This window comes from Triticum aestivum, chromosome 3A (assembly GCF_018294505.1).
Source record: "Triticum aestivum cultivar Chinese Spring chromosome 3A, IWGSC CS RefSeq v2.1, whole genome shotgun sequence".
Classification (NCBI taxonomy): Eukaryota; Viridiplantae; Streptophyta; class Magnoliopsida; order Poales; family Poaceae; genus Triticum; species Triticum aestivum.
In genome coordinates, this window is record NC_057800.1 from 454140333 (window position 1) to 454152738 (window position 12406).

The window sequence follows — 12406 nt, forward strand, 5'->3', positions numbered from 1 at the left end:
CGAGCATGATCTAGCTCTGCCGCCGAACAGTGCCCTGGAGGCCGCACCCGCATCGGCTCCGACCCTTAATTCGGAGCCAACTGCGCCAATCGAGGATGGGCGGTTGGACGCCACTCCGAGGGCTGCGACCCCAACGGCGATTGAGCCGAACACCAGCCCCGTACTCTGCGAGACTCATGACTCCAAGGAGCCGGACTCCTCTCCGGACTTCGAACCCTCCGCGCCCCTGCCGATCGAATCCGATTGGGCGCCGATCATGGAGTTCACTGCCGCGGACATCTTTCAGCACTCGCCTTTCGGCGATATCCTGAAGTCACTGAAGTCTCTCTCTTTATCAGAAGAGCCCTGGCCGGACTACGGTCAGCAAGGTTGGTGTATGGACGATGAAGAAATTCAAAGCCCACCCACCACCCACTTTGTAGCCACTGTCGACGACTTAACCGACATGCTCGACTTCGACTCCGAAGACATCGACGGTATGGACGCCGATGAAGGAGATGATGAAGAACCAGCGCCTACTAGGCCCTGGAAAGCCACCTCGTCATATGACATATACATGGTGGACACCCCAAAAGAGGGAGATGGCGATGGAACAGCGGAGGATGACCCCTCCAAGAAACAGCCTAAGCGCCGGCGTCAGCGGCGCCGCTCAAAATCCCGCCAAAACAAATACGGTGATTCCAGCACGGGAGATAATAATACTCCGGAAAGTGCCGAAGAAAACCCCCTCCAGCAAGACTTAGCACAGGAGGATGGAGAAACCAGCCCTCATGAGAGAGCGGCAGATAGAGAGGTCGAGGACGATAATTATATGCCTCCCTCCGAAGACGAGGCAAGCCTCGACGACGACGAATTCGTCGTGCCAGAGGATCCCGTCGAGCAAGAGCGTTTTCAACGCAGGCTTATGGCCACGGCAAGAAGCCTCAAGAAAAAACAGCAACAGCTTAGAGCTGATCAAGATTTGCTGGTCGACAGATGGACTGAAGTCCTTGCGGCCGAAGAGCATAAACTCGAACGCCCCTCCAAGAGCTACCCAAAGCGCAGGTTGCTACCCCAATTAGGAGAGGAAGCACTTGATGCGGCCGACCGGCCACCTCGTGGCCGCGACAGAGAAGCCTCCCGACCCTCCACTCAAGCCGCACCCCGTACCAAGGCACGGGAATATGCGCCGGACTAACGAGACATGTTGGAGGACAAGGCAAGGCAAACAAGATCGATCTACGGATCGCGTGGGCGCCCCACGGCTCGAGACGGTAACTGTCACGCCGGCCACAAATTCGGCAGGGCCGAACACAGTAGACAAAGCTCACTGGAGCTACGTCATGATATAGCCCAGTACAGAGGCGCCGCACACCCACTATGCTTTACAGACGAAATAATGGATCATCAAATCCCCGAGGGTTTCAAACCCATAAACATCGAATCATATGATGGCACAACAGATCCTGCGGTATGGATCGAGGATTATCTCCTTCATATCCACATGGCCCGCGGCGACGATTTCCACGCCATCAAATACCTCCCACTCAAGCTTAAAGGACCAGCTCGGCATTGGCTTAACAGCTTGCCAACATGATCAATCAGTTGTTGGGAGGACCTGGAAGCCGCATTCCTCGACAATTTCCAGGGCACTTATGTGCGACCCCCAGACGCCGATGACCTAAGTCACGTAATTCAGCAGCCAGAGGAATCGGCCAGGCAATTCTGGACACGGTTCCTAACAAAGAAAAATCAAATAGTCGACTGTCCGGACGCTGAGGCCCTAGCAGCCTTCAAGCACAATATCCGTGACGAGTGGCTGGCCCGGCACCTTGGACAGGAAAAGCCGAAATCTATGGCAGCACTCACGACACTCATGACCCGCTTTTGCGCGGGAGAAGACAGCTGGCTTGCTCGTAGCAACAATATGACCAAGAACCCTGGTAATTCGGACACCAGGGACAGTAGTGGCAGGTCGCGTCGCAACAAGCAGAAGCGCCGCATTAACGGCGACAATGCTGAGGATACGGCAGTTAATGCCGGATTCAGAGGCTCTAAATCCGGTCAGCGGAAAAAGCCATTCAAAAGGAATCCTAGGGGCCCGTCCAGTTTGGACCGAATACTCGACCGCTTGTGCCAGATACATGGCACCCCCGAAAAGCCGGCCAATCACACCAACAGGGATTGTTGGGTGTTCAAGCAGGCAGGCAAGTTAAACGCCGAAAATGAAGACAAGGGGCTGCATAGCGATGACGACGAGGAGCCCCGGCCGCCGAACAACAGTGGACAGAAGGGTTTTCCCCCACAAGTGCGGACGGTGAACATGATATACGCAACCCACGTCCCCAAAAGGGAGCGGAAGCGCGCGTTAAGGGACGTATACGCGGTAGAGCCAGTCGCCCCAAAGTTCAACCCATGGTCCTCCTGCCCGATCACCTTTGATCGAAGGGACCATCCCACTAGCATCCGTCATGGCGGATTCGCCGCATTGGTCCTAGACCCAATTATTGACGGATTTCATCTCACTAGAGTCCTTATGGACGGCGGCAGCAGCCTGAACCTGCTTTACCAGGATACAGTGCGGAAAATGGGCATAGATCCCTCGAGGATTAAGCCCACCAAAACGACCTTTAAAGGCGTAATACCAGGTGTAGAGGCCAACTGTACAGGCTCAGTCACACTTGAAGTGGTCTTCGGATCTCCGGATAATTTCCGAAGCGAGGAGTTAATCTTCGACATAGTCCCGTTTCGCAGTGGTTATCACGCACTGCTCGGGCGAACCGCATTCGCTAAGTTCAATGCGGTACCGCACTACGCATACCTTAAGCTCAAGATGCCAGGCCCTCGAGGAGTAATTACGGTCAATGGAAACACCGAACGCTCCCTCCGAACGGAGGAGCACACGGCGGCCCTTGCAGCGGAAGTACAAAGCAGCCTCTCCAGGCAGTTCTCCAGTCCGGCCACTAAACGACCGGACACCGTCAAGCGCGCCCGGAGTAACCTACAACAAGACCGCCTGGCACGATCCGAGCAGGCGTAGCAATGCGGCCCCAACCCCAACCCTCGCAAAAAGGCGACGCCAGTACTTCGCGTACATAACTACGCTCTAGAGATACCATGGGTACAGGGGGAGGGGCACCATCACGGCACGCCCAAAAATACGGCTTAAACCGTACCAGGGGCTGCCGATTTTTTTAATTTTCTCTTACTTTCAGGACTCCATCCTTCGGAAGGCCTGTTCGGCAGTTCAATTGCCGCACAAACGATGCAAGAACCAGGGAAGCAGACAAGCCACGCCGCAGTACGGAACTCCCAGGTGGTCTCTATCACGAGCAGTATACCTGTTCCGCATACTATTCCGCAGCTTGCCCCTGGAACGGACATGTTAACTAGTCCAACCTTCCACTTATCGCATTATTTGTATCGTTCTGCTTTGATCGCAGCCCTTTTTAATAAACAATGCATAGCTTTCGTCTATTTTTGCATTACCTTTTTTCTTTATATATGTTCCTTAACGACATGTTGCACCCGTACACGTTGGTACGGCCAAAATACGCCAGGGGCTTTAGTACCCCTCAATATGGTGTGAGAAGTCCGAACACTTTAACAAGTGCGGCACCCCGAACTTATAGCATTATATGCATCGGCTCCGAATCATGTCTTGGGTCAATAGTTGGGTTTGCCCGGCTCCTATGTTTTGGTGCCTTACGTTCCGCTATATCGGCTAAGGTAGCACTAGGAGAACCACTGCGATTGTGCCCCAGTTGAGCTGGGTCGAGCACCTCAGTGGAGAAAGCTAAAACTGACTGTCATGATGAAGCGAGAGCTGGTCGCTGTTCGAGAGGTTTTTCGAGTCCCTAAAGACTTATGCCGCTTAGGGCGAGGAGCCGGCTCTGTCCAGCCAAGGCGTGGATAGCGCCCCGAACTCGGTCTTCCGAATACCAGGGGCTTCGCTGAAAATTTAAAATTATAGAATTCTATGGCTAAGTGAGAGTGTTCACGCATTATAGTCCGATTGCCTTGTTCGTTGGGCTGAGCGCCTCCCTCGAAGGACCCAAACATGGGAAAAAGAGCGCTCAGGTTTATCCCCGAACACCCCAGCACTAGCGGCACGGGGGCAGAAGCCGACGACTCGCCATCTCTCAGAATTGATAAACAGCCGCACAAAAGGTAATATTTTAAATTCCAATAGAATTGCTTAGCGCATATGAACAAGTTTTCAGCGCACAGGACAAAACGAGCAAGTTTCACTCAAAAATTACATCCCTAGAACATTCATCCGCCACAAGGCGGGCACCCTTCAGAACATCCTTATAGTAATTCTCGGGCTTGCGATGCTCTTTCCCCGGCGGTGGCCCGTCCTTCACAAGCTTCTCAGCATCCAGCTTGCCCCAGTGCACCTTAGCACGGGCAAGGGCCCTACGGGCACCTTCAATGCAGACGGAGCGCTTGATGACTTCGAGCCTTGGACAGGCCTCCACCAACCGCCACACTAGCCCGAAATAGCTCCTAGGCAGAGCCCCTCCAGGCCACAGCCGAACAATGAGGCCCTTCATGGCCTGTTCGGCCGCCTTGTGGAGCTCGACCAGTTGCTTCAGCTGGTCGCTCAGGGGCACGGGGTGTCCGGCCTCAGCATACTGAGACCAGAACACCTTCTCTGTCGAGCTGCCCTTCTCGGCTCAATAGAATGCGGCAGCATCGAACACACTCCGAGGAAGATCTGCGAACGCTCCCGGAGAGCTCCAGATTCAGGTAAGTAACAAGTAACTCACGTTTATGTGTTTGCTTTGCATAAAGAATGCCTTACCCGCCGCTATCTTCTTCACCTCATCCAACTCCTGGAGGGTCTTCTGGGATTCGGCCTTGGCAGACTTGGCATTTTCAATAGCCACCGCGAGCTCGGACGCTCGCGTCTTTGAGTCAAGCTCCAAACTCTCATGTTTTTCCATGAGAGCCTGGAGCTCTTGCCGCACCTTGCCAACCTCGGCCTCATACTTCTCCCGCTCGGTGCGCTCCGAGGCCGCCCTCTTCTCGGCCTCGACCAGCGCTTGCTTAAGGGTCGCCACTTCAGACGTGGCCCCTAAAATAGCCACGATAATCCTGTCATTCTTTGCAATTGCACCTTTTTATATATATTTAAAAACAAGGTATTTCTTACCTTCATTGTCCTCGAGCTGCTTCTTGGCACGCCCGAGCTCTTGCTCGGACCGCTCGAGGTTCTGCTTTAGCGTGTCCACTTCCGCAGTCAGTGCGGCGGACGCAAGCAGGGAAGCCTGCATATGCATATTGACTCATTTTTGTTAGGCTCTTGCGAATTCTATTTGATCCTCTATTCGGCTTTTCTTCCCGAACGCCAAATAGAGCATCAGGGGCTACTGTCTATGCGGTATTATTATTTACACATTCTTTACTTACCTCAAAGCCCGTCAAAAGGCTAGTACAAGCTTCAGTCAGTCCGCTCTTGGCGGACTGAACCTTCTGGACCACCGCACTCATAATAGTGCGGTGCTCCTCGTCGATGGAGGCGCACCTCCAACATATTGTCCGGCGCCTCCGGTTGGACGGGGGCCACCGGCATGGTGGACTTACTCCTCTTGGAAGGAGGTCCCCCGCTGGACTCTGGAACCTTTGAAGGTTCCGGAGCGGTGTCCGGCCTAGAGCCAGACTTGGAGCCCTGGGGGTTTCATTCCCTTTACTCCTGGAGTCCGGGAGGTCGCCTTGCGGCACCTCCAGGACCACCTCCTCCCGGCTTGGAACCTGTTGGGACAACACTTCGGTGTCGTCCGTAGGGCGGGGGGAGGAAGCCGTCGGAAGCGAGTTTACATCCGACGAGTCCAGTGAGCCGCTCGACGATGCGTCGAGCTGGTCTTTGGGTGGGCTGCATAAACATATTCGACGTAAGGGAAAGCTGTGCAATAAACGAATACTATGAATTACTCTGGTATCCGGATACTTACGATTTTGCCAGGGGCTTGGCCCTGGGCTGCCACTCCTCTCCGCCGTCGTCGGCGTCGGTGGAGTAGTCCGGAGGAAGGGTTTTCCCCTTCTTGGACCCTCCGGCCTCCCCAGAGAGGGCGGCCTTCCTTTTCTTCTCTCCTCCCGCTGGAGGGGGAGAGGTTTCTTCTTCTTCCTCCTCGTCTTCACGGGAGGAATGCGCCTCGGAACCATCGGATGATGGATCCGACACCTCCTGGCGCCGGGCACTCTTTCGAGTCCCCGCGGCCTTTTTTGCGGCCTTCTTCTCCGGCACCACATAGGGTGCCGGAACCAGCAGCTTCGCCAAGCGAGCGTCCGCTGGGCCTTCGGGCAAAGGAGCCGGACAGTTGATCTGTCCGGATGTCACCTGCCAATCCTGTCAAAGGTAAGGGAGCTTAGATCCCGCATGGAGTCAAACTATGAAAAACTGATACCCTGTAAAAGGAAAAAACAGCTTACCGCGAGAGCGTGACGCTGCGCACTGAATCCGCGATCCTCGGTAGTGGATGCGGGAGCCTCGGCGCCCTTGAAAAGCACCTTCCAGGCATCTTTGTACATCGTGTCGAAGAGCCTGCTCAGAGTTTGGTGCCGCGCCGGGTCGAACTCCCACAGGTTGAAAGCCCGTTGTTGACACGGGAGGATCAAGCGGATGAGCATAACCTGGACTACGTTGACAAGTTTGAGCTTCTTGTCCACCAGGGTTTGGACGCATGTTTGGAGTCCGGTCAGCTCTCCCTTCTTGCCCCACGACAGGCTCGTCTCCTTCTAGGAGGTGAGCCGCGTAGGGGGTCCGGATCGAAACATAGGGGGTGCGGCCCATTCGGTGTCACGCGGCTCGGTGATGTCAAGCCACCCCGATTGCCACCCCTTCTGGGTCTCCACAAAGGAGCCCTCGAGCCATAGGACGTTGGTCATCTTGCCCACCATGGCGCCTCCGCACTCCGCCTGGTTGTCGCGCACCACCTTCGGCTTGATGTTGAAAGTCTTGAGCCATAGGCCGAAATGGGGGCGGATGTAGAGGAAGGCCTCGCACACGACGATAAACGCCGAGATGTTGAGGACTAAGTTCGGGGCCAGATCGTGGAAATCCAGGCCGTAGAAGAACATGGGTGGAGAGGGAAGCCCAGTCCGCGGAGGAAATGGGGGAGGAACACCACCCTCTCATGGGGCCTAGGGGTGGGGATGAGCTGCCCCTTTTCGGGGAGCCGGTATGCGATGTCGTTAGACAGGTATCCGGCCTTCCTCAACTTTTTGATATGTCCCTCCGTGACGGAGGAGACCATCCACTTGCCTCCCGCTCCGGACATGGCTGGAGAAGGTTGAGGTGGGGAGTGCGGACTTGGGCGTTGGAGCTCGAGTGCGCAAGAATGGATAGGCGAAGGAGGAAGAAGGCGTAGGTGAAAAGGTGGATCATTATCCCCTTATATGGGTGGACGCAACTACATGTCCCCACCAGCCTGGTAAAACTCGCTTATCTCCAAGCGCCGTAATCAATGGCGCGGTTGGGTTACCCACGCCCGTATTGATGAGAATCCCGGGATAAGGGGACACGATCTCTGCTTTAACAAGACGTGCCAAGGAAACCGCCTCGCATAACGCGCTGAGGTGGGATAATGAAACGACTCGGATAAAGGCTTGGCCGTGGTGTGTCACGCTACGGAATACGTCAGCAGATTAGATTGGTGTAAATATTATTCTCTCTATGGCAATATGTGGAAACTTATTTTGCAGAGCCGGACACTATCTTTGTGTTCAAAATCTTCTACGAAGTACTTGGAGGAGGAACCCGCCTTGCAATGCCGGAGACAATCTGCGCACCGGACTCGTCGTCATTGAAGCCTGGTTCAGGGGCTACTGAGGGAGTCCTGGATTAGGGGGTGTTCGGATAGCCGGACTATACCTTCAGCCGGACTCCTGGACTATGAAGATACAAGATTGAAGACTTTGTCCCGTGTCCGGGAGGGACTTTCCTTGGCGTGGAAGGCAAGCTTGGTGATACGGATATGTAGATCTCCTACCATTGTAACCGACTCTATGTAACCCTAAACCTATCTGATGTCTATATAAACCGGAGGGTTTTAGTCCGTAGGACAACATACACATCAACAATCATACCATAGGCTAGCTTCTAGGGTTTAGCCTCTCCGATCTCGTGGTAGATCTACTCTTGTACTACCCATATCATCAATATTAATCAAGCAGGACGTAAGGTTTTACCTCCATCGAGAGGGCCCGAACCTGGGTAAAACTTCGTGTCCCTTGCCTCCTATTACCATCCGGCCTAGATGCACAATTAGGGACCCCCTACCCGAGATCCGCCGGTTTTGACACCGACAGTGCCCGCGAGATACTTACGAGGCGTGGCCGGGCATTCTTAGTCCTTGCCGCAAGTACTCGAGACGGGGCGACGGGGTCACATCGATCGTGAGTCTCTGCTCGTTACTGCGTGCTCCTAATCCACTATGATTTGGATATTTGATTCGAGGGGCCTCTGGCCTGATAGCAATAACCATCACGTGGGCATTGTATGGGTGTTCTGTGTCGTATACATCAGCCGAAGCTTAATAAATGTCAGCGACTGAGCGGGGCACACCGTGTTGGACTGCGTAAGCTCCTGCCTTGTTGAAGGAGGTAGCTAGGTCTGCTCACCGGCCGCCCACGCAACATGTAGGAGTTCCCGGGGCGATGGCCCATGACCCCTAGGGGCATAGGTTTAGTCCGGCGTGCTCACCTCTCTATTAAGCCTAGGTCGGGTTGCGGCATATTGTTTGGCCGAGGCCGGGCATGACCCAAGAAAGTGTGTCCGGCCGGAGTTAATCGAGCGTGGTGGGTAAGTTGGTGCACCCCTGCAGGGAAGAAAACATCTATCGATAGCCTGTCCTATGGTAACAGACACTTGGAGTTGTATCCCGATCGATACAACTAGAACTGGATACTTGTGATGAGATCTGGATGGTGATGAGATTTGGAATGTGTTGACACTTGGATAGTATGGCTCTGGGATTGCTTTCTCGCAGGGATTCGAGAAAGGATCTCTGGCCAAGGTTGATATCATTACTACTACTTTACTTTATGCTACTCTACTCCCAACTGTTGCTGCAAGATGGTGGTTTCCAGAAGATGCTAATCTTCGATAGGCTAGGCTTTCCCCTTCCCTTTTGGCATTCTGCAGTTTAGTCCGCAGATACAACCCATTCCTTTGATACAGGTGCATACTTAGTTTAGATCTGATGTAAGTCTTGTGAGTACTTTGGATGAGTACTCACGATTGCTTTGCTACTTCTTTTTCCCCCATACCCGATTGTTGCGACCAGATGACGGATCCCAGGAGCCAGACGACGCCACTAATGAGTACTATACCTGGAGGATGCCTACTACTACGTGAAGACCGCTGACGACTTGGAGTAGTTAGGAGGCTCCCAGGCAGGAGGCCTTGCCTTTTCGATCGTTGTTGCTTTTGTGCTAGCCTTCTTAAGGCAATCTTGTCTAACTTATGTCTGTACTCAGATATTGTTGCTTCCGCTGACTCTTGTGTATTTGAGCTTATGTATTCGAGCCCTCGAGGCCCCTGGCTTGTAATATAAAGCTTGTATTATTTTAATTTGTGTCTAGAGTTGTGTTGTGATATCTTCCCGTGAGTCCTTGATCTCGATCGTACACATTTGCGTGTATGATTACTATACGGTCAAATCGAGGGCGTCACATCCCATGTAATCAAATCCCCAAACATCAAATGGTTAAACATCAAGTGAATAATTCATAGGCATTTCTTGACACTTACCGATATTACCTTTTCTTTGACATTCATCACAAGATAAGACGAACTTACGGGCATCCTTGAAGAGAGTAGGCCAATAAAATCCAGACTGCAATACCTTATGAGCAGTTCTATCTCCAGCATGATGCCCTCCATAAGCTTCGGAGTGACATTTCCCTAGGATTTGTGCCTGGTCTTGCTCAGGTACACAATGTCTAATAATACCATCTACTCCTTCTTTATAAAGATGTGGTTCATCCCAAAAGTAATGTCTTAAATCATAGTAGAATTTTTTCTTTTGTTGGTATATAAAGCTAGGTGGTAAATTTGGGTTAATTATCCTTTTGCCCTCAGTGGTGTCCATGTGCTCAGTTTGGCCCTCAGATGCGAATTGTCCTCAGTTTTGCCCCTAGTCCATGCACATCAACTATGACGAGGCCAAACGGCCATATTTGAGTCCATTCCGTCCGCCGGCGTTAGTGGTTGTGGGTCCGGAACTTACACGTGGGACCGCGTGGATGTGGGTTCGGAGCTAACATGTAGGCCCGTGCAACTAAATCCCCAAATCATTATAGCTCACTCTGCCCATCCGCCGGCCGGCTGTCCTGTGCCACCGCCGCCACCTGCACTGCGGCCAGCCCCTGCCCCGCCACCAGCTGCACGGCCTACTCCGCCGCTATCGTCCTGCGCCTATGCTCCACGGCTACCTGCGATGCCCGCCACCTTCCTGCGATGCCACGGGTGGGGCGCCCGCCACCTACTCGACCCGCGGTGCGGCCTCCTTCCGTGCGCCCGGCCGGAGCGCTCAAAGGTGGGGGCTGTTGGAGCTATTTGAACTAGGAGGAAGAACCCCAGGGCGAAATGGCGAGCAGCGGCAACCCTGGAGTATTCGATGAGGCAGGCATCGGGCCGGAGATCCGCCGCATCCACAACTGGGTTCCCGAGGGGCAAGTCTTGCCTCTTGTTTAGATTGAGCTTAGTTGTGCATTTGAACACTCAATTCGAGTAGGTTTGCCCAATTAGTGTGCTGATTGCGTCTCTGTTTTTCGCCAGTTAGGATGGAGTTCCGGTTTGCTTTCATGGTGCACATTAGAAGGGACCGTTACATGTTCGATGCAAAGGATAAGAAGAAATACCAAGGAGGTTTTGATTATCGGTTGCCAATGGCTAGTAATTGGAGTTTCAGACAATTTGAGGAGGTAATTTGTAGCCAATATCCTTGGGGTTTGCTTGATGAAGTGGTATACAAATACTATGATGGGAAAAAGAAATGGGTGACAATTAGTAATGATGAAGAGCTAGCTACCATGTTTGTTAGGCATAAAGAGAAAGATAATTTTCATGTGACGCCGCAAGTTGATGTGCTTGAGCAGGCATTTGGACCTAGGATGATGGGTGCAACATCTTGGGGAGAACCAAGTCGTCGTAATGGCATCTCTAGCCAGAACGGTTCAGTTGGTGCACGGCGACGTGGTGGCTCGACAAATGTGGGCAACAACAGTAGGGTCCCCCTTGAAGTGGAGCCTGATGACTACAATTCTGGGGTTGATGAAGAGAAGCTATATTCTGATGTTATTCAGAATTTACGACGGGCACCTCAGACTGAAAACCAAGATGAGGCTCACAATGCAGTCCGTGTGGATGATGACGCGGTGGGTGAGGACGAAGACCTTGCATCTGTTGAATGGGACCCTTTGAACCCTCATATGGAAGAAGGTACAGTTTTTGCATCCATGAATGAGTGTAGAAATGCACTTGTGACATACTGCATCAAGGTAGAACGTACTTTCAAAGTTGACAAGAGCGATCAAGTACGTTACAGAGTGCACTGTCCGACTGAGGGTTGTCCATGGAGGCTGCTCGCATCTAAAATGCGAAATAGCACTAATGTTCAGGTCAAAGTGAACCCTTTTAAGCACACATGCCAGGAATCAACCCTTAGGAAGGATACAATCAGTAGAGCCAAGTCAAGATGGGTGGCACAAGAAGTAAAGAAGTGGGTGAAAGAAAACTAGCAAGTGGGTCCAAAGGAATTGCAGAAGAACATCAAAGATAAGTTCAAGATAGATTTACCATACATGAGGTTGTTCAATGGTAAACAACATGCTATGGATTCTATTTATGGTAACTGGCAGGAAAGTTTTCAATTGTTGTATTCATTCAAAGGTGAAGTGGAGAGGACAAGCCCAGGTAGTATTGTAGATATTGATCACCACGCCGTGGAGTACACATTCAGGGGAGTGACAAAGACCAAGGAATGCTTTAGGAGGGTTTTTGTCTGATTTGAGGCTTGTCGCTGGGGTTTTTTGGCAGGCTGTAGGCCTTATTTGGCTATTGATGCCACTTTTCTCACAAGGAGGTTTAAAGGATAGTTAGTAGCAGCTTGTGCAGTTGATGCACACAGTTTTGTATTTCCAGTTGCCTACGGTGTGCTGGAGACAGAGTCTGAGGAGAGTTGGACTTGGTTTTTGCATAATTTGCACCGGGCTATTGCACATCTCAATGGGTTGGTCATTCATACAGATGCCTGCGAAGGTTTATAAGTGGTCGTGGACAATGTGTTCCCTGGAGTAGAGCATAGGGAATGCATGCGTCACCTTGCTGCAAATTTCATGAAGAAATTCAAAGGAAAGGTGTATACCAAAAATTTATGGCCAGCATCTTTGACTTGCAGTGTGAAGAAGCACAACTACC